The sequence below is a fragment of the Phasianus colchicus genome, chromosome 12, assembly GCF_987193195.1.
Source record: "Phasianus colchicus chromosome 12, bPhaCol1.hap1.1, whole genome shotgun sequence".
NCBI classification, from domain to species: domain Eukaryota; kingdom Metazoa; phylum Chordata; class Aves; order Galliformes; family Phasianidae; genus Phasianus; species Phasianus colchicus.
The window spans coordinates 10,061,414-10,084,907 of NC_143447.1; the positions used below are offsets into that span (position 1 = coordinate 10,061,414).

General features: G+C 41.4%; 1 protein-coding gene across 15 annotated transcripts in view; it reads left to right on the plus strand.

Moving 5' to 3' along the window:
- The window catches only part of SEMA6D (semaphorin 6D), a 610,984-nt gene that overhangs the window by 382,703 nt on the left and 204,787 nt on the right, over window positions 1–23,494 (plus strand). The window contains exon 1 of one of the 15 annotated variants that reach the window (XM_090148888.1): window positions 14,787–14,916. The exons of 13 other annotated variants lie outside the window; for them this stretch is intronic. The gene's annotated coding sequence lies outside the window, so the exon portion shown is untranslated. Of the gene's footprint in view, window positions 1–14,786; window positions 14,917–15,299; window positions 15,397–23,494 lie in introns of those variants that run through there. One more of the 15 variants, XM_090148885.1, reaches the window with a different exon arrangement.

Here is a 23,494-nt window from a genome sequence, read left to right on the forward strand (position 1 = left end):
TCACAGAGAATCAGTAATAAAATAAAAAATACAGCACAGTTATACCAGTTTATCAGTAAAATCTGTTTTTTTTTTTTTTAATTATGGTGTTTTTTGTGCCAAAAGAGCATAGCAGTGCTCTTCACAAGGAGATATTCTTATCTTATTAAAGATTGAACAATGAAATTCATTCATAAAATGAAGATGAAACAATTTTCATGCATCTCTTCTTCTTTCTGGAAGGTGGATGATGACAGCACTAATGAAGGTTAAGTAGACTGAGGAAGGCTTTGTAGAATATCTGTGGGAGATCTCAGATATGTGTAGCTTATAGAAAAAGTACTGTAGCACCTACCACATCATGTGTCATCTCAAGTGAGAAAAATCTTTCTTCAATTCCCCAGGCATTTCAAATATAATTATCCTGAATACAATGGATGAAGAATCCTATTAGTAACAAGTGTTCAAACTCATCCTTTTCTTCTGTTTTATTATACTTGGCTGTTTTTCACCGCCATTTTTGGAAAGTTTTATTTTGTTGAATACTATATTGAACTAATGATAGAAAATGAAGCCATAGGAAAATATAAACATGCAATACCCCAAGTCAGATGAGCAAGACAGAAGTCAGGGAGTCTTTCCCTGTTGGACACATGGTCCAAGCCCAATCTGCATCCTTCTGTGTTAAAGTCAAGGCAGTATTAGGATGATGCTAGCAGATGAAGGCAAGCAAAAACCTTTCGAATCATCTCTCTCTATCCATCAGTATACTTGTCTTAATGTGAAACAGGCTATAAGAATAGCTCATCTCGTTGCAAAGTCTTGAGAGGTAGTATCAAAATGATTAATTTTTACTGTTTCTGCTGTGTCTGGAACCTGCAAGACTTGTTTTGTTCAGTAATGAAAAAAAGCTCATGACAGAGGATAAGAAAAACTTAACTGTGGCTGAAGGAAGGATATTTACATATTGCAGAAAAACCACTGCCAGGGAACCAAACTAGAGCACAAGATTTGTTTGAATGTGCCTGAAGAAATTAGCCTTGCCAATACTATCGTCAGGCTTGTGAAGTACTCAAGGCAAGCACATACTAAGTTTGCCACTCTTAGGAACCTATTTGTATACACTTTATTTGCACTGCTAATGTATGTAATATTTTGGTTTTTCAAATGGATTTGCTGACAAATATATACATCTTCCAAATGGGAGAACCCCACAGTTGCTTGAATTCTGAAAAACAGTGGGCATAGATATGTGCAGGGTTTGTAGTCTACTGGTAGTTTTGACATGTTTTCCCAAAGATACAAAAGATACAGCTGGGAATAAATGCAACCTGAAAACTCAGACAGGAGTCCATCCTGTCTACCTAACTGCACATTCAGGACAGAGATACATCTCTTTTATGAGCTTAGTTCTCATCTTGAGTGATCTCAAAGTTCTAAATGGGAAAGGCAGCACTGGTTCTGTTGAACATTATATTTTCATTACATTAAAGAAAAGCCAATATTTCCTTCCACCAAAGGAGGAGTACTTCAACTTTAGAAAGTTTGGGCCCAAACTTAAAAGTGGTTGATCAATGTCTATTCTTTTCACCATTGAAATGAAAACTTACTATACAGGCCTTGATGTAGTATAGGGGTTATAGACACTATACCAGTATCAACCATTAGCTCAATCTGTGAAGAATGATGAGTTAAAAAGGAAAGTCCAGCAAATTAAAACCACAGTTGAAAAAATATATCCTTCAAGCCCTGGTGCCAGGCAAAATAGTCACATTGGGAGGCAGCATACAAGAGCATTCATAGCTGCTAACAGAGAATTCAAGGGAAATCATATTAAAAATAGGAAATATATTTGTAGAAGAAAATAGAAATGTAGCAAAATATAGAAATGAAAGCTATATAGCACTACAACAAGAGTGAGAATTTTAAACTCAGTGCTAACATATGGCTATGGGAGCTGGAGCTACCCAAAGTGTAAAATCAGACACCTCAAAAAAACAAACGTCTGTAAAAGATTCTGATTCTGGATGAATATACTTCTAACCAAAATGGGAGATAAGAAATCAAAATCATCAGCCAGCAGCTTATCTCCATCAGTATGAAGAGCACACTTGTTCAGCAGCTGAGTGTGTGCTTCAGATGCCAGGACACAGGCACTTACCCAGAGCTGTCAAATGCTGGCCAATGGCATGAAAAGAGGCTGCACAAGAAAAAAAAAAAAAAAAACCCTTGGAAAGCCCATTAGCAAGCAGGTGGCATTAGCAAGGCAGTTGCAGCTCCATAGAGCACTGGGAAACAGCAGCAAATGGCAGAAGTAGAGAAGACTAGTTCTGACCCATACACCAGAACTTGTCAGTAACATCAAAATGCTTTAATAGTATAAAGGAAGCTAGCATATAAAGCTCTTGGGTTCACTGTACCCCAGTTTACTTGCTTTATGTATGCTGAGATGCATTGCTCTTCATGGCTTTGAGGGACGAGCAATCTATATGAAAAATAGGAAATCTGATCTTCCCCTGTCACTATTGCAAGTTGGTGGTGCGTGGTTCCTGCACGTAGGGGGATGAGAATGCCCATCATTCTGCACATGGAGAGCTCTACCCTGCAGGGCCAGGCACCTGGGGAGGCAGGGGCAGGGTGATGTGTGCTGCAGAGCTGCCTGCAGCTGGGTGGGCACCTGCCTTGGGTTTGGGCACCTGCTCCCAGAGTACTGAGGAAAAGCACTTTATATCTGGATGCCCTCCATCTCTGTAACCTCTGTTAAGATATTTTCAGTTTCTTCATCTGATATATAAAGGCATCAGTACAAGACTCAGTTGCCTTTTGAAGCTGGGCTAAGTAATTCTGCTTTGGAAGAATGTATTCCATGGGGAAATAAATAAATAAATCTTACAAACATTTTTTTCCAAAACTCTGAGGAACTGCACATCGCCTGCTGGCACTTCTGAATTTAGAGTGCTGCATATCGAATTGTTTCTGCTCTCCAGTATTTTGCTTCCCTTTCAAAAGCTTTTTCTACTGCAATTTGTAGAACATCTTGTGGGCAATTCCTCTGCTTGCAGCCTTGCCTGTCACATTGCTTTTCCATCACAAATAGTATAAGGAAATAGAGAATGACTGCCTGGGATGATATAGGTTCTTTTGTTGCTGTTACATATGGACGGACACGTATTGTAAACTGTCTGCCACCTGTTTTTTTTTGGAAGTAGGAAAAGTAGTTTTCTTCTTTTGTATAAAATGCATGAAATATCTAATTAATTTTGCTCATATCCACTCATTTACATAATAAATCCTTGTAGGAAAACATGCTGAAATCTGAGTCAAAATTCTCAGTAATCCGCTAAGACTTTGCATGTGTTTTGTAGCAGTGTTTTCATGAGTGGGCAAGCTGGGGAAAACTGGGGGTGTTACAAGGTGATACTAAATCAAAGCAATCCTGGAAAGCATTCACACTTGGTTTTAGAGTGATGTCTCTGTTTTATCACTGTAACGTTGTGTCTGAGAATAAGTTGTCCAGAACATTTGCTTCTCCAGTCTTAATGGTTGTATGTTTGGCATCATTGGCTTTTTCCTCTTGCAAATGGGCTGGACAGCATTGCTTCCAGTCTTTATACATGTTCTTCTTCCAAGGAAAATTCGAGTTTGATGCAGGTTGCCTTGCAGACGCTGGCAGGTTATACTCATGCTCTGGCTCTGCAGAAATCAATGAGCTCTGTTTTAGGTGGGCTGAAGGTGTTATGATAACTTTAGAAATCTGAAGTCTGCACTCTGCCTACCTCCCGAAAAGCCAAAAACATGAACAAACAAGGTTGTTTCCCTCTGCCTCGTAAAGGAGTCTCAGACTCTGCCTGTACATCTCAAGTAATTACTTACTATATTAAGAATTGTAAGACATTTCTGCCACAGATGCCATTCTTACCACATTTATTCTTTGATCAGGGAAGTACCAAGTCAACAGCATTCCTGTTTTGGCTCCCTTGGGAAACTGAACAAAATGGTGCTGCTGAGCAATCCAGCACCAGAAGATTTGGGGTTTTATTACAATTAAATTCAAACATATAAAACCTTTGGCTTTTCATTTAGAACCGCCTGTCAGTACCTTGTCAGGTGTGCTCTATTTCTCAGCATCTTGACATGTATGAGAATAAAATACATGGTCATGAGTCTGCCTAGAGGAGATTTTATGTAAATCTGTGCACATTTATAATCCAGGTGAACGTGTAAAGTCCTGCATGGCTACATGATAAATAATTGTCATTTACTTCCCTCATTTTTTAATTTCAGTGACAAATTGCTTGTTGTACATCTGAATAACAGAAAGAGTAACGAGGCACAACTGAATACATTTGTGGTTGTTGTTGTTGTTTGAATACTGGATGTGGAATATGCTTCTGAAGCTTTGCTAAGAGCATTTCTCCATGGAAATTGTAAGTGGAAAATGAGTGTAAGATGTGATGTTTAATTATTCTGTTTAGTCACTGGCATGCTGGGTCTGAGGAGTGCTGACCAGATAGTGTAGCCTTGACAAGAGCTTTGAGTAGGTGGACTTCTTTATTCCCATCCAATTGCTAGTTTTGCAAACTGTGTGGTGCAGGGTGCAGAGACAACTGACTGTCATCATTTGTGGGGTCTGATAAAGCAGGGAAGGGAACATCTTTTCAGCAGTGGTGTCTGTTGTAATCTCTGGACATCAAATGGAACTGGTGGTGTTTAGCACCTAGAAGAATCAAACAGTGGCCTATGAACAGCGAAGGAGACAATTTATTTAAAAATGGGACACAAAAAAAAAAAAAAAAGAGAGAGAAAAAAAGCTGTATGGCAGTTGAGGTCAAGTACAGACAGGTGGAATTCTGCCATTTGTAGGGAGCCCTTGTGGGGGCCATAATGGATTTTGGAGGAGGCCTTACATGACCAAAATCATCTGCAGCAAACTTTGATTTTTCATTAAAAATCTATTTTTAATCTGTTTTTTTTTCTGATAAGATGAGTGGAAGAACTGTCAGTTTTTCAAAAAAAAGGCTGGTGCTTTTGAGCAGGTAGTAACCACCTCCTGCAATTAATTTATTTTTTTTTTTCTGAAACCACTATTCTCCAATGAAGAAGGCTGCCAATTATGAAATATTATCTAACAGTCATGCCAACTTCTCTAGTTGGCCTAAATTCTTAGGTGGTACAGTATTGTAATGACTGGGACTGAGTCTTATACTTCTTCACAAAACCATTTTGCCGAGAGCAGATTAGTTTGCTTGGTGCCTATCAAGTGACTTCTGTTTTCATCAAATTTTACTCCTTCTTGGGAATAAAAGGGCCTGTGTCTTTTTGCTTGCTTAGCTGCAGTGACAAATTCTCTGAGTTTTCCAGCCCCCCTACTCTCTGTCTGTGAGATTCCATGTCTCAACATTCATTGCATTGAATTAATGTTATTAATACTCTAACAGCTCAAACTAAGAAACAGGGCTGTATTGTGACAGCTACTGAGACAATACATGTCCCTGAGACATTATCGTCTAAACAGTCTATCTGAAGAGTAGGCTGGGAAACACAGGAGCAATTCAATGCCAGAGATGCTTTTTAGATCGTGCTGGCTTCTCTCTGGAACAAATCACAGCCTTGCTCATTGAGTCCTTCCATTGCCTGCCAAGAGAATCTGCACAGATAGTGATATTGGCAGCCATCTTCTAAATTACTAAGAAAATTATGAAATGGGTGATAACTGTGGTGTCTGAGTGCGAGTAAAGATTTTTAATGTCCTATAATATGTAGCTACCCTAAAGTAATTCCAACAAGGTAACTGGTTAATTACATATTTCTAACTAAATACTTGTGTAATTTTAAGGGAATATTTTTCCCAAGGTGGTCATAAAGTGCAAAGATAGATAGCATTAGGCAATTACCATTTTGAAGAATAGATGTTGTCACCATTAAAAGTGGGTACTTAGGGCGTATAATAGCAGTGTCACATTCATCACAGCATCTAAGAGAGAGGATACTTAAATGCAGAGAGAAGGCTATTAATGCAGACAGGTTTTAAAACTTCCATCAGATCTCTCGTAGTCAATACTGGTGCTTTACATAAAAATGGCCTGCACTGATGATAAGGTAACTTGACTGAGTTCAAATCACTGGAGAACAATAAAATACGATCAGTGATTGCCAGGTGCTGCCATTTTCAAAGCAGAGACCCAAACTTATGACAATGGAGTTAAGACAAATCACAGAAACTTCAAGGGGGTAACCCTTGTGGGTATTGTGTGATTCCTGGCACACAGTCAATGTAAATGATTTCTGATTTTTATGGGTAATGGCAGGTTTGTTTTCAATACACCCCAAGCTATCTGTCCATCTATATGAAGTAGACATGGTCTATGGGAAAAAAAAATGCCCCACAGCATTATTTGTCTAACATCCCTATCTATTATTTAGAATTGCTACACATTTTAGGGACTTGTAAAATATTATCAGACCATCTGAGGTTTTCTGACATACTGAGCAATTACAGTTGTTAACTTTGCACGGTGCTGTCAAAAATAAAGAGACTAAGCGAAGTTCAAATTCAATGCATTAGCAGAATAGGCATTTAAAGTGAAGTATAATTTTGATCTTATAATACAAAATTGTTGTGAATATTGTATATTGTTATTCTTGGGATATTTCCATGAGCTCACATGCAGCAGGGTGCAAATATATCTAATTTTTTTGAAAAGAAAGGAAACACCTGTTTGGGAACAATTATGAAGTTCGTAGAACTGTCAGTCCTAATTACTAAATATCTTCAGGATTCTCATTTAAGCAAAATCAACCATACTTGAAAACTAAACTTAGAATGTAAATGATGCAATCATTCATAATTCATTCTGCCACAGTACACAAAAGTAAAGGCTACAGCAGGCTGTAAATTAATTCAGCCAAGGCTAGATTTTAAAAAGTTGTTACGGAGGAACAGATCTTTTAAGACTACTATTTGTTTTCCAGCATCTTAAAACTGATCTTAAAATTGAATGTATTTTAAAAATATATATATAGGCCTTGGCAGAAGAGGGAATGTTACAAGTAATTTTTGAGGATTATGATCTGTTACTCAACAGAAATATTAGCTGCTCATTAAAGAACATGTATTGCCATTTGCAAGACCTATCCTTACTTCTAACTGGTAAGTTAAATCTGGCAGTACTTATTATCTACTGCCCATACATTAGTGGAATCAATGATCCAAGGTAATCCAAGGATAATTTCTCAGTTAAACTAACTGAGGGCAAGACCTCGAGATCTCAAACACAGCTACAGCTCTCTTGGGGAAAAAGAGAAGACTCTCAATATCAATTCTTGGTTTGCAGCTCTTAGCCTTTTTCCAGGCTAGAATGACTGCACAAATTAGTTGTCCAAGCTCAGGCTGGGGTTTGCTGCCGTTACTCTTATCAACGGAAACTCATTATAAAGACTGAGTGTGAATTCATATTATATGCCATTTTCATGTAAAACTACTTTCTGTGCTCAAATAAATACCACTCTATGCACGCATAAATATTAGCCCCACAGTAAATGAGTTACTTAGTACAACGAGCTCCAAAGCAGCAGTTCTGTGGTTTATAGTATTATTCATTTATGTGCAGAGTTGAGCTTGGAGCTGAGCAGGTTAAAGTCTATGGTATTTCTGTGTACTTTGTAAGCCACTATTAATCCTGTGAGCAGCTTGGGAAAGAATTTGCAGTAAAAAATATATTAATCAAATGTGGTCCTTCTTGCTGTTTGCAAATTGCTTGAACAGATTGTTAGATCTACTTATTTGTTTGCTGTCAGTTATTCTTTACCAAATATTATGGTGAGGGAAATTGAGTTTACTGATTGTTTGCTGATATCGTAAAAATACATATATATGTGTGTGTGTGTGTGTATAATGTATTTCCTATATATAACAATTTCATATGCCATCTGTGTGATCAGTCACTTGAGAAAATATTATTAAATTCCCTGTGCATTAACCTTTTCCAACACAAAATGATACATTTTTTCCAAAATCACTTTCCGCAGACATTCCTAGCAATAAAACTGTTTCTCATGTGGGTTCCACACTATCTAACCATTTGGAGTCTGTGTGTTTATGTTTCAGTGACAGTCTCCACTCTAGTGTTGATCAGATCCATGCTGGGCTGGCACTCTCAGTGGTCCATATGTACATAGCACTTACAGAGAACAGTAATGAAGCAGAAGCAAAGTTGTTCACATTTCCTTCCTCAAGAATGATGCTGTCCTCTCAGTCATTAGAGCTTGACTGACAATCAATTAGACCTTCTTACATCAAGGTCTAATTGATTGACCAGTAGATTAACCACTGGGGGGTTGAGCATAGTTGCCACGGATAGAAGTTATGACATCATCACCTTTTTGCTCATCTTCTTTTAAACACAGAATTCATGTTAAGATTCTGGAATTTGTTCTTAGGAAATCAAAAGTACCTAAAATAGACTGAATCTCCTGCTTAATTCTTTACTTATTCAAGTTTTTGCCACTAACATACAAAGTCACCAGAGCAGTAGGTACTTAAAAAAAAAAGATTTTTTGAAGCAGGCTGCAATAAGTGTGTAAATCAATTTACTCTGTTTACTCTTGTTTATACAATTTAAGTCTGCTAATACTTTATATTGCTTCTGCCTTTATTCATACTGGCAAATGGGATTAAATGTGTGAGTACGTCTTCTGTTGAAGGTAGAACTTTCTCTGTTGATTTCTAGACTGCCTCAAGACGTGGATTCCTTTCTTTCCTAGCATATCAAATGCCTGTATGTCACTATTTCTAACCTGAAGTTACTTTTGGAAGAGTTGAATTCCCAAGAGGCTCTGATGAGATTTTTAATTTAACTCTAATTACTTTAATAAACAGAATGCATCTGCATTTTCACATAAATGTAGCGGGGTAGAAAAATCAGTGCTTAAATGAAACTTCATCCCACATTTAGGAAATCTGCAAATTATTTGAACTCTATTACTGGTGACTTCAGATTTTATTAAAGAATCATGGTGTAAAAAAATAGCAAGCCACAGTATTCCTTCATAATTTGGAAATACAACATTACAGATAATCGAATGTCATTGTCCAGTGGTTCATGGAAGTGTTTCCACACACAATAATTTACATAGCAAGAAACAAAGCCCTATTGCCTGCTTAAAAGGGTTAAAGGTGAGGAAGTGGGAATATAAACTATGCTGTGCAATCTAATTCTTGTCATAATTGCATTTGTTTTGTGCTTTACGCAAAAGCCTCATGCAGCCTTGTGCTCTAAGAGCAGCATCTACTTTAAAATCTTCTTTCTGTACGTGTATTAGAAACCATGGAAGAAGCTGTGTAAAAGTTCAACCATTCAGCATGTTTAAGCATTTATGAGTTATTTATGAATATTTTATTAACTATTGCTTAAAAGAACAGGCAAAAATTGTGTTCACCAATTCAGAGAAAGTAAATGATCTTTAGTTCAATGATGTAACATACAGGCTTTATGAAATCATCAAAGTGCTGGTTGCTCTAGTGTACATGCATTTCTTAGACAGAATAGGTGGAAAACGAACATAGCATACATTGAGAATATAAATCCTTTGGGTCTGTCTGGCTTTTTCTTTCTATAGACCTCATTTTCAGCCTTTACTCTTTCTTACAAGACAGCATTCTTTGCTTTCAGTAGAAATGCACCCAGCAGTTGAATCACCACCTTCTTGGAAGTGGACAACCTTGTGATGTGCTTTTTAAAAATACTTGTCATATTTACATGAGTTGAACTGTAACAGATTTTCAAAGACTGTGAAAAAATATTGATATTCTTGCCAGCAGGAACTGTTTCATGGATGCAAAGTCTGTACAGTAAATAGAGCTCAATTTCCTGCTGTATAAAGTATTCTAACACCCTGTATATTACACTATACATTATAATATCCCCCTTATTCCTGTTTTACTCTACAAGGTATATACTTTCATGAACCATCTCATAATAACAATAACTAAAACAAATAGATGTTACTTGCACTGTGATTGCTTTAAAGTATCAGGTAAGTATGGCAGATTGCGCCGTTCACCTTTGTGTACTCTGAAACAAATTCTCAGTAAAAGGTATAAAACAGAATTCAGTTACTGGTAGGCATCAAATCATCAGTATGATTGGAATATGAAAATTGGAGTATAATCTGAGAGATTCAGAGCTGATAGAAAAAAAAGTATATTTTTAATATTAAGTACAAATGTATAGACAACTGAGAAAAGAATCTGGGAATATTACAGAAAAAATGTGTCAGCTAGTGAAGTCCAAAGGCACACTTCTGGTAGCTTGCACCAAACAACAAATGCAACTGAAGAAGAGCTGAGCATATCCTTAGCACAGAACCAGAGAACAAAAATTAGGAATTTATGTGTGACGTGATAACAAAACCAAGGTCAGTGCCATGCAAAGAAATTCCAGGACAGGAAGAGACTGGAAACCTAAGCCAGAATGTTTGCAGTAGAGAGAAATTAAAAAAAAAAAAAAAAAAAAAAAAGCTATACTGCTTGAGAAAATATTGAGAATTCTAGGGAGCAAGCAGTATTTGCCATAAGACCTTAACTGCTTCACAAATTCTTGATATACATGCGCTGTAGAAAAAAATAAAAAGGCAGCTATATTTGCAATTGAGATATTAGATCACCAGCCGATTCAATTACAGCTGAATCATAGGACCAGCTGCAATATGAGCCCCAGAAATATTGATAACATTACGAATAGTACACTAGAGAAATGTAGGTGAAAGCCAGTGATATACCGCATATGTACTCTGAGTTCAGTAAGCAAAAACAAGTTGTTAATAAGGAATCTGTGAAACAAGCAATGTAATCTCTTGGAGTCTGTAACAGCTGACAGGCAGGAAGGCCTTGTTGAGCAACAGTGTTGCATGAGAAAGATGAAAAAGAGCAATTTGCTCACCAAGTACCATCAAAAATACTCCACACTGAAAGAGAGAGGACAGCAGCATCCCAGTACTACAGAGGTCATCCACTCTTCCAGCATCCCTAACAAAGCAATTGTAGAAGGAAATGGCATGTCTTGAAAGAAGAGGCATTGCTGCATCTTCTGAAACAAACGCGGTGGATCTGCCTCCAAACAGTGGTGACAAAGGCTTTGTAAGCAGGGACTGTCATTAACTCAGAACCACTTAACACTGAAGAATAGTTTCAATTGTGATCATGCTCAGAGGCTTTTGCCTGCTTTACTAGCATTCAGGAATAACAATTTCAAATTAAACTACACCAGCACTCCCATCACTTGACAGTTTTCTTCATCTTGTGGAAAGTAACTTCAAAAACAAGTAACTGTGGTCATATATGTCCTCCAGGAAATAGTTTAAACTGAGTGAGACACCTTCTACATGTTCAGTGAAAAAGCAATTGGTGAGAGTACACAGGAAGCAGCTTTCAAGGTATCTGCTGCTATGATTTGAGAAGAAAAGGGTACCTGGAAAAGTCACTAATAGCAGAACTCACTTCTACATTGCCATTCCAACAGCTCATTGGAACAAGAGATAGCTTGTAGCTGGTTCTTGCAACTGTATATTAGCAGTGCTGATACAAGGCACTGCAGGGGTGTAGAGGGACAAGGCTTATCTCAAGGAGCGTGCAACGCCCCTTACTGACAGCTGGTGGGAGTTTCATGTGCTGACAAACAGATTTTTGGTGTTGGTTTTACATATCGTTCTTTTGGAGGGTTTCATGTCACCAGAAGGCCCAGAATATTATTCCACACTGACCAAGACATTCCATTAGATTGGCAGGTCAATATTTCATTTGTAGGTACCTGAAAGAAAACTGAAAGAAAGGGATGGTGACGTTCAGGAGGCACTGTGAGCCCCATTTTACCCCACAGCCCAGCTGCTTGGGCACTTGCACAGCCTGTTAACACACTGAGCTCAGATCATTTTCCTGTCAGTGATTCGTAACCACGTTCCTGTCCTAGGTGAGAACCATCCACAAGACTTCAGAACAGGGCTCCTCCAGTTTCTCTTGCTGCAGCCTTATTGAACTCCATGCCAAAACAAATGCTGATGGAAAAGCATGAGCAGAAAGCTCTAATCTACTGTTTCTCACATAGCAAAGAGAAGAATCTGATCTAATTCCTGCTCCACTTATTGTTCTTTGTACACATGGAAACAGTATTGATGGGAAAACAATATTCTCTTCCCTCTTCTGATACCCCCAGATAACCTACAATTTCATTGATCAGCAAAGTGAATTTGAATCACTTGGGTAGAGGACAGGGCTAGACCTGGATCTCATACATGTTTACATGTTTCAAAATTTCCCTAGCTTTTAACGTACTGAAAAAAAAAAAAAAAAAAAAAAAAAAAAAAAGACTGGTGAAAACCTCTCTAGGACATTTGTGAGTCTCATCCTGAACATACTCAGCCAAAACTATTCAGCAAAGATAATTCAGGACTATTTGAAGATAAGCGAAACTGCATTTTTGTTGAATTTGCTGCATGGAAAAAATAAATCACCCAGCTTTTATCTATGATTTTGTTTAAAGGGAACTAAGCAGAAATCCCAGGCAATTTAATCATTGATATTATGAGACAGACACATGCTCACAACTTGAAACAGAGACATTGTTAAGAAGAAGCAGGAGGGGGGGAGCTTTCTATTTTCTGGTAATGAATGTTCAATTCAGATCATTTATGGGACAGTAAGGGAAGTGCAACGAGTATAGTGATTGACAGTAAAAAGGGATTTCTACCCCACAGACTCACAGTGTAATTCTGTAGAGGGACTGTGGAATACAAATACCCAAGCTGACCTTGCTCTAGCACATGCAGACAAAAAAACGTAATCAGAAGTCTTAAGGTGCTACAATCTGCTGAAATGCCCTGTTCAGACAATGGGCACACAATGGTACACTGCACTGAAATGAGAATGACTTGTTGCCAGACCAAAGAGGTCTTCTCAGAATCCTCAAAACCTTCTGCAAAGTCAGCAGGAATGGCAGCCAAGAGACTGATGGCTATGGCAGAACAGATAGAAAACAAGCCCTTTCTGGAAGTGTTGTTCCATCACAATACATGGAAGTTCATAATGCAGCCCATGCTGGAGCCAGTGCGTCTCAGAGAGGGGCTCTGTTTCCTCTCCAGTGTCTCCAGCCGTGCTCAGGGCTGACCCCAGCACTGCCAGCTCCCAGCCCACCGTGCTCACTGCCCTCCTCAGCAGGGTGGGGAGGAACCAAGATCAAAAAGCTTGAAAAGGAAGGGAGACCACTTCCCAATTAACATCATGAGCAGAACAGAATTGATTTGGGGAAAACTAATTTAATTTGTTGACTTTGAAAAATAGAATTGGTTGATGAGAACCAAAGACAAGAACTGAAACACCTCCCTGCTCCATTCCCTTTTGCCAGGCCCGGGCTCAGTCCTACACAGCCATCTCCTCCACCAACCTCCTCCCGAGCGCAGATTCAGGGCTGCAGTCACACAACAGCTGTCACAGCCCCTCACTGCTGCCCCTTTCTCACACACCTTTCCCCGCTCCTCAGAGTTGTGCTGGTTCTGCCCTTTCTCCAACACATTTCCACTGAGCTGCCTTCATCATTGCTAACGGGCCCACCTGTGCCTCAGAGGGGGCCAGCAAAGAGTCAGCCAAAGCCCATTGGAACACACCAAAACATGCCAGAAGTGGCTATGCTCAGCACAGGGCAGCCCTGGCCTCTTCTCCCCAGCCTGGAGCAGGCCACCCAGCACAGCCTGGCTGAGGAAGAAGCCTGCACCAATGTGCTGAGCACAGAAAGCAAAGCAACTGGTCAGGAAGGAGAGTTAATAGGTGTGCAGGAGCCCCCACACAGAGCAGCTGCTGTGCAGGCCAGGCTTTCTCAGTGGAGCTGGTTCCTGGTAGCAGCGACAAGAAAATTCAGTGTGCTCACAGGGCAGTGGCAAGCAGTGATTGTGTTCCCAGAGCCAAGGACAGCGCAGGGAGAAACGAGGTTAGAGGACTTGCAGGATGTCACCTAGAAAATGTAGAACAGTCACAGTTCTGGAGCAGTTCACCCACTGCAACTGAGAACACAGTGACAGGCTGAGCCTGAGCACACATTTTTAGCAGACAGTTCCCAAACAGAGCGTGAGGGGCTGAGGGAAGGCTGTCCTTCAGCAGGCACTGAGGAGAGGGAAGGGGAGAGGATGTCAGGGGGGGCGTGAGGCTGTGCTCTCATTGCAGAACCTGAGAAAGACCTGGTTCTGCTGGAACCAGTGCCAAATAATGGGTCATATGGATCCCTGCACAAGGATCATTTCCCTCTCCAGCAATCTGCAATCCCACTCCCCTGTTGTAGAGACATCGGTACCCAAAGATAGATGTGATTATCTCCTTGGTTGTTGTGACTGATGAAGATAAATTGCAAAATATTTCCTCTTCTGCACGCTTTCGTTTCCATTTATTTCCAGGATAAATCTATAGGTTCTGAGCTCAGATTTGGGCACCCAACTCACATGTTTAGTTGGAGTCTTGTTTGTTTTTTCAGTGAAAGGGAAACAAAGAGATTCAGACCGGACATTGTGTTTCAGCCTCCAAAACATGACAGGATAAAGAACAACAGAAATAGCAAAACAATAGAAATAAAGCAAGCTGCAAAAAGCGAGCTTACATTTTTTATTTCAAGGTTCAAATTGGAAGCCAACCGCTAATGACGTTGGATGAGAACCGGAGCGTTCCGAACTGTCATCATTGCAACGATGCACAAATACTAACAAAAGCAAAAACAAAACAAAAAAGCGAAAGGTGTTGAGCCCCGCCCTGCAGTCAGTCAGGCCGGGCCGCTCGCAGGTGCGTTCGGACCCCCCGGGCGTCACCCGCGCCGCCCCCCGCGGCTCTTTGCACGCGGCAGCTCGCGGCCGGAGCGCGCCGAGCGTTCCGAGGAGCCGGGAAGGAGCGGCGGCTGCGCGCAGGTACCGGGAAAGTTCTCCGGGCCGCCGAAGTAAAACAATTTATTTTCGGGGTGGGGGGGGAAATCTCCGCTCGACACCTTTCCCCGCCGCTCGACCGCTTTACGCATCCCCGGGCGGCAGGGGCCGGGCCGGCCGCCGGGCCGAGCGACGGCCGTGGGGACGGGTCTGCCCGGCGGCGGGGCCGCGGGAGACAAAGGACGGGGGAAGGAGAACGAGGGGAGGAGGGCGCGGAGAGAGAGAGGGCGCGAGGGAGCGCCGGCGACGCGGCCGGAGCGCTCGGGAGGGAGCGGCGCGGCCCGGGGCCGGGCAGGTGCGGGGCGGCGTGGCCGGGCCGCGGGGCGGGGGCGGGCAGGTGCGGGGCGGGGCGCGGAGCGGAGCGGCCGCTCGGGGCGGGCCCAGCCGTTCCGCGGAGTTTGCCGCGCCGCCAGCCGCGCCCGGAGCCGCGCTCTGCCCCGCTCCGCCCGGCCCTGCCGCAGCCCAGTAAGTGCCTCCTTCTGCCGGCCGCCCGCCGGAGCCGGGTGCCGCACGGGGCGGGTCTGCCTCCCGCCCATTGTTCGCTGCGCCCGGGGCTGGGGCGAGGGGGAGCCGGGGGAGATGGGGGGAGCGGGGCGGCTTCGGGGTGGCTCCCCGCGGTGAGCCCCGGCGGGAGGCGGCCCGCTGCTGCGCGGGGAGCCGGGCTGCGGGAGCTCGGCGCTACTGGGGCTGCTCGTTCCTCTCAGGTGTTCCTACTTGCCGCTATTCTGACCGCTGCCTCTACTCGATGGAGCGAGGGCTTTATTAGTATATATTTTTTTAACGGTGTGATGCACTTCTCGGCTATCTCCGAGTCTAAAGGGGCGTGCGCGGACCCCCTTTGCTCTGGGAAGCCGTGAGCACGCGGTACGGCAGCGCTGCCGGCTCGGGGTCTCAGCCCACGCGGACACCCCCGAGAGCCCTTTGGCGTTTCGGGTCCGTGCCCGTATCCCGGCCGCTTCGTTCGCTGCTCGCACAAAGGAGGGTTTCTCGGCTGCGCCAGATAGCGGTGATTCCAAAGATGTCTGTTGTAAGAACCGCTACAACTCCTGCCCCTGAACTGCTCGCGTGTATCGAGTGATGCCGGTTGTTCACCGGGGTCCCGGCGCCCCGCTTTGCTTTGCTCTGCTTCTGCTTTGCTTTGCTCGCCTTCGGCCCGGCAGGAGCGCTCCGCGCACCTCGCTCTGACTCGGAGTTTGGGTTCAAAGCGAGGACCCGTGGTGCGCTGTGTGATCGTGGGAAGCGGCTCGGGATTTCCGTGAGGAGGAAAGCTTGAAGTGTTCATCAAACGGAACATAAGCTTTGTGCGGGAATAAAATGTTATGTTGTCTGTCATCAGCATAGTCGTTTATTTTCTGTTTGCTGCTGTAGCAATTTGTTTTTATTTCCCAGTTTTGTTGCCCTTTCCTCATTGATTTTCTATTGATTAAATTCCTTCCCTTGCTATCGCTATAGATGTTGGTCTCTAACCCAATCATTAGCAGCGCTTGTAGCTACAGTTCAGCCTCTGCCCTCATCTTATAGAGAAAAAAATAACCATAATCATGCAGGCAGTGCCCTTATTCCTTTCACAACTTTGAATTTATAGGAGTCACTCAGCATTGGTCTTTTGTCTGTTTGTGTTGTCATCCGAACGTTAAAATAACTTGGTCCATTTGGGGCAGGTCTTGGTTAAGGGAGAAGGTGAAATAGGAAGGCTTGGCTGTGCTCATTGATTGTTCCTACTATTCTCATTGTGTATTCTGCAGTTATGAAAAGATGTGAGTTGCAAGTCTCTTTTTAAGGCATCTCCCCCACACGCTTCTTTGGTCGTGTATTTCTCTGCTTTGCCAAAATATTTAGCAAACAGCAAGATTAGTTCTTAAAGAATTCAAATGGTGCCTTAATGCACGGGATTCCTATGATATGTATCTTTTTCCATGAGAAAGGAGTTTGGATGTGTGTGTTGTTTTAAAGAGGTTTAATAGACTGTGCAGAACCAGAGATTTCTGTCTTTTTCAAAAGAACCCTTACCAATGTTTATTGAATTTGCTCGTCTGCATGAAGAAAAGAACTGTTGTTTTGTTATCTAGCAGCTGTAGGAAGACTGACAGCTACAAATTGCAAATCTTCAAGGATCTGTCCGTGTCACAATTTTTAGTTCATTTAGATAGTTATCCTACACATCTTGTCATTTGCAAAATTATATAAACAAGATCACTAAGTTTGTGGAGAAGATATCAATGCAGTAAATATACTGCAAAGATCTTGAGGCTCTCTGGGATAATTAGCAGAGCGTGGTCTTGCTTCAAATATGATGTTAATGTGGTTAATTTAAATTCAGATATGAGCATCCCACTGTAAGCATCGTACTGTAGAACAGAAATACATATTTTTAAGTATGATAGTTCTGTCAGGAGAACATGAAGTGTGATCGTTTTTGTTAAGATAAAGAGAACATCATTGATGTCATGGCGTGCTTTGCATTTTTAAACAGAATCTAATGAATTACAAACATTCATTATGCTACGAGCAATGGCCGAAACTTCTCAGGACCCCCAGATAGAGAGTTATTTGTATACTGATACTTGTGTGCATTCTGGTTATGGTTTAACTGCAGAAGCAAAAATAGCCAAAAAAAAAAGCTATTGTTCTGAGATGAATCCTCTGCTTGCTCCAAATTGCCTGTCGGTCTGCTTTCACCTTGTAAATTTATCCTTAAATACCTTAGCATGTTCAGGTTTAGGGCACTTGCTGTTAAGAAGTGTGGGAAGCTGTGGAAGGGGGTTGGGGGAGCCAAGGGCACACAGTGTGCCAGGCAGGCCAGGCCTGCCAAGTGTCTGAGAAGGAGGAGAGCAAATTTTCAAAGGTCAAAAAGAGCGATGTGCTAATTTGAACAGATACCTTTTGTACCTATTGCTTATCTTAACGTGTCGAGATGCAAGGAATAAATATCTCTCAGTCTGTGCTATTATCTGGATGTTAACTTCACCAGTTTGCTCTTACTTCAATATGGCACGTATAACAGCTACTGTTCTAATGCCATTTCATTCTCTATGGGCTCAAGAAGAGCCTGTGGAAAGGGCAGTATTTGTAGGCTCCCACCAACATACAGCTGCTGAATGCCTTGGCTTATAACTGTTCTTGGGATGCTCACTGCGGGCTGTCACTTCCCAAAAACTGAGTTCTTTGAAACCCGTGAGTCTATGAAGTTCTGTTTTGTTTTTGCCATCTTTATTTTCCCTGTGCACGTGGCAGAGGTGATGGGCACAGTTGGCAGGCAGTGACAAGGATGCTGCTGCCTGCCTGCACCACCAGTGCTGCAGGTCAGCGTACCTGAGGTCCAGAAAGCTGACTGGCTTGGGTCAGTACGGATCAAGCTGGCTGGGTCCTCAGGGGCTGCAGGCAGTCCAGCAGGCTGACCTCCTCTCCTGCCCTCTGGGGATACATACTGCTGATTTCTTACTGAACTCTGCTGCTAGTTGCAACTGTTTAAAATTAATTTTAATTGCCCTCCCTCAATCTTGTATTTTAAGGTGTAATTCCTGTTGTGGCATTACGTTTTTAGATTAACTCAAACCTAAGTGGAGTCAAAACGCTGGAGACCCTTTCAGAAATGACAGTGTTTATTTTCCAGGGGCTGGAGAATGCATGCCAGTTTATCTGTTGGTTCATAATGCTTCCTTGCCATGCTGCTGTTATGCTGATTATCCTCAGGTGGTTCTCCTTGGCTGAACTGCAGTGGGACTGAACTGCAGTGGGAATTGCAGCAGAGTGTACATCTGCTGGAGCTGTATGTCATAAAATGAGTTCTAAGCTTGATTGGAAGTAATTGGATATCATTGATTTCCAAGTGCTTAATGCCCATCTCGTTTGCAGGACAGAAAACAGCAAGTTGTTTATTACATGGGAAGTGATGTTCTGTTGGGGAAAAATCTGCATCTCAAACTGTGACGTGATTTATTTAATTGTGAACTAATGTAAATGGCATCTAGAAAACCAGACAAATCTTCTAAATTATAACTCAAATTAAAAGAAGAGGAAAGAAAGATGAACTATTTCTGCAGGCTGCAAAATGAGAAGTCTGAAGATCTGACCGTTAGTCATGAATTGTCCAAAATGTTTTAAAACTAAACTTAAATTTACTGCACAGTCTCTAGTTGGAGCTCTCAATTGCACAACGACAATTTTTCTCCAGAAATGTTGCAGTGAACTTCCCATCCTGTTTGGTGTGCCACCCTTCCCTCTTTGCCATTTCCTGATCCTGCTCTTAAATCAGGTGTGTTACTATTCAAATCTGTGTTCTTACTCCACAGCTACTCAGTGAGTTTTTCAGCATAGTGGTACCCCTGATGCTACATAGGAGCAGTGTGTGCTGTGGTGCCCTATGGGCACTATGCCTGCATGTGCCCACCTCGCAGTGGGTGCAGGCACTGTAGCCTCTACAGACTGGAGTTATCGTTTTGGATGCTGGAGAAATGGAAGAAGGCACAATTATTGATCGTATTTGCTAAGTCTGGATGAAGTGATATTTGTTGCAATTCTGTTGTAGATACAGGATTAGAATTGTATTCTCTTTTCAGTAACTTCCACCATGCACTTATTGGTTGAACCTTCCTTTCATCTTCTCTCTCAATCAATGCAAACATTGTATGCAAACTCATTTTATTTTATTCAGTGAGTTGTAATATAAGGCTTGGTTAGACAAGAACAAGTGAAACTATCAGCAGGCTTGTCACTCTCCATTTGTGAATGTATGACACTATTAATCATTTTTAAATATCGATTTTATGTTATTTTGTATTATAGTCTATTTAGAAAAGATAAAGGGATTCCCGTCTGCTTCCTTGATCTCCAAGCAAGATTTGAACCCTTGGATCACCAGCCGAGTCTGAGTCACCAGAAATAATGAAGCGTTAAGGAAAATAGGTGATTCTGTTTGAACTGTATTAGTGAAGAATATGGCACACGCTTTGCAAGATCTACTGGTATTCTATCCTTTATCCCTGCAATCTTGGAGCTCACTCTGGATCGGGAAGAACATCCCAATCCATTCATTCAGGTGCACATCCTGGCTGCTGGGTGCGTTATCCACAAAGCACGTGCATGTTTCCAGTGCCCCATACGCTTACAGCCTGGGTTCTCATTCCAGACTTTTCCATCCCTCACCGTGCCAGTTTTGTTTCTAATTCCAAGGCATCTTGGTCACTGATCTCTGCTAACAGCCTCTCAGTCCCACTTCCCACCTCCTACACAGGTTCAGTGCTCTCAGAGTTTCATTACTCACTTCCCACACAGCTTCACTTGTTTGCTGTATGGCCTCCTTACTCCTATTGTGTTCTGGTAGTTAAGTCAACTCTTACTCTATTATAAAAAAAAACCGAACAAATAAAAAAACACATCAAAAACCCATTCTTTCTCCAGATTTCTTGAATTTAGGAGGAGAAAAGTTCTAACTGCTCTTTGCCTGGGTAGACAAAGCTATTCTGCATTCAACAAATTAAAAAAAAAAAAAAAAAGGGGAGAGGGGATGCAGAGGGAAGAGTACTGCCATGTCCCTGAGCCCGTGAGATAAAATATGTTGAACACATGCTGAATTTCCAGAGAACACAGCTGTTAAACTGTAAATCTCTACAGAGAATTTCACATATTTATAAAGTAGTCAAGCTTCTCTCTTTCCTGTGAAAAAAATTGCCTCCTTCATTAGGCCGTGTTAGAAATGTTGCGACTCCCATCAAATGCCAAGTCTCTCCACCAAAGTAGGAAAGCCTCTGGTTTCCTCAGGAAAACATGTTTTGTCCACATTAAAGCATTCTCATTTTCTCTTGGTAAGCTCTGCGATGTTGATGAAACACTTATTTGAGAAAGGCTATGATTTTTTTCCCGTTATGTAAGAATTTGGCATAATGACTTCTTTTGCAAAGCTCTACCAAGCTGTACTTCACAACAACTTGTAGTAGGAAATGCTGGACAACTTTGGGTAAGAGCACAGCTTCTGTCCTGTCCTTGGTTGATCACAGGTATTCCTGAATGTTTTTTGCTGGTTAATTAAGAAAGAAAACTAATGTGAATTAGTGCAAATGGGGAGCTGTGCCACCAGGCCTCCTGCATTTGCAGTAGTTCAAGAATTCCCACAGAATGCACCTGTGCACAGCTTACCTGTGGATGTCATGGAGGATGGGATTATGCACTGCAAAAGAATGACATCTCTGGGCATACAACTAATAGGTCTACAAGTGTGTGGGTGAGAGGGGGGAAATATGCAGTGATGGTGGTATCAAAGATTTCAGAAGCAATTCAGCTTGAGATGGTGCATTATTCACAATTGGAAGAGAGTTCTATGTTGATGGATGGATGCAGAGACTGAGAAATGAGTATGTATGGTACCTTGCTTGGGAATATGATGGAGTGGAAACAAAATGAGTTAAATCTTAGCAAGAAGTACAGTCTGAGATGTAACACTGCTCTTTAACTTTTTTTTTTAGCTTGTAGAAGTGATCGCATATACAGGTCAGCTCGTTTTCTAGAAGCATCAAGTTTTGAAGGTTGTAACCAATCATCAAATGGGGACTTACCTTGTTAAGTTCTCAATTTTTTTTATTATATATACTTTTTTTTTTTTAAGTTTTACAACTTAATTTTGTATGTGAAAAGAGCAAGATAGCTTTTCATGAGGCTTTTTTCCTTTATTTGAACAGTAAATGTAAAGTTCTTCTAACCAGTGCATTATTTCAGTGTGCTGTGCTGTGAGTGTTTAACAGGCACACTCATTGAGAAATTGTTGGAGGAGCTGTTACCACTTTAATTTCTGGCAGACAGTCTGTAATCCAGTTTGTCAAATGAATTTTCTTGATTGCTTTGCTGCATATGCAAAGTACTTAAAAATGTCATAATTACTTCTGTAAAGAGTTGTGGAGAGGGGAGGACACAAAAGAAAACAGGAGAAAATTGAGCTTTCTTCTCTTAAGCATAAAGAAAATGGTACTGTTCAGAGGCAGCACAAAAGATGGAAGAGAAATGTTATAATGAGAGCAATCAAGTTCTTCAAAGTGCTGGGTAGTGCTTGTGCTGTTGGAAAAAAAAAAAAAATGTTACTGTTTAAAACATTGAACGTGGGCCTGTTTTTATTCAGCAAGCTAAACTTTAGCAATTGAACCTGCTGTCAGAGTTTCACCTGAGTTCAGGTGTGTAAGTAGTCAGTTTTGCAGGTTTTTGGAGTGTGCAGTGCTTCTGAATGTGGTGGGTGTCCCTCTGCCTGTAAAGCCATTGCTCAGAGTTGCAAAGTTCAGGAGTAATTTATTTCACTTCTACTGCTGTGCTGTCTAATGTAGTTTAGAATGCATGTAAACAACTGTTATGTTTGCCTTTTGCAGAATTTTCAACTTATCCTGGATTTGTTAACTACATTAAAACAGTTGTTTTTTTTCCTATGTAGTATTACGTTTGGGCTACAGCCACTCATAAACCTTTTTTTTCTTTCTGTGCTAGTTTATATTCTTACCAAAATAATGCTTACAGTGTTTGCCAGGAATCTGCAGAGGGCAAAGAACTGAACTCTCAGCAAACACAGTTTCACAGAGAAGCAAGAAGATGCTTTTCAAGATTCATGGTATGAATTAAGCTGCTAGTTGATTAGCTTTTGCAGCTATTTTTCCAACTGCTCAAGAAAGGCCAATGTGTGGTACAATAAATCTGGAGATCTTAGAGGATGATATTCCTGTATCTTAGCCTCCCGATTTCAGAAATGTCAGTAGTGCTTATAAATCAGAAACTTCTACTTGGTATGCTGAGCACTGTGCCTTTGAAGCCAGGCTGGAGGAAGCACCATGGTTTGGCTTAAACCCTCAAGGATTGTCTGGAGGAAAAGCTCCGATTAGAGGAAAGATCTTCTCGGTCTGTTGCCAGGAGGTGTCACTACAGCTCAGGAGTAACTGTTCCGTCCCTTGAGAGATGCTAGGAGTTTCAGGGTTTCATTAGGTACAAGTGCTGGTGTCATCAGGGATGGTGATGCACTGCCGGTATGGATCACGTCTGAAGAAAGCACTAATATGGTACAGTCTACTGATTAATATATAGACAAATAGAGTTGATGGAATGTATGCTAAATGCATTATCTCTCAAAAATACACTTACTGTATTGACACAGTAATGTGCATGTAATGTGATATTATGTAGGTCCTTCTGTGGGGAATTAGTGCTTACATGGTGCTATCTGATGCAGTTGTTTGTACTCCTTTGATCCTATTCATCTTTCAGTATTGTAGCAGAATTCTAGCAGCCACTGTTCAAATGTACTGCACCGGAGTCAGCACAACAAAGTATCTGTCAAAAACCAACAGGGTGAAAGTGCCAGTGTGAAGGAGATGGAGCCCTGAGTAGGTTTGGGAATCATAGCCTTAAGCACTTTTGATACTGTTTTTTCAAAACAATTTAAATCATTTATTTTAATGTATGAGATACTTTTTATTCTCAATCAGTTTTGCACAGCGTATTATGTGTATTTTATACAGCCTCCTAATGAGCTGAAGACTTGTTAATTATATGTGAGCAGAATCGCATAGCTGTTGAATTATGCACATTATTTTTC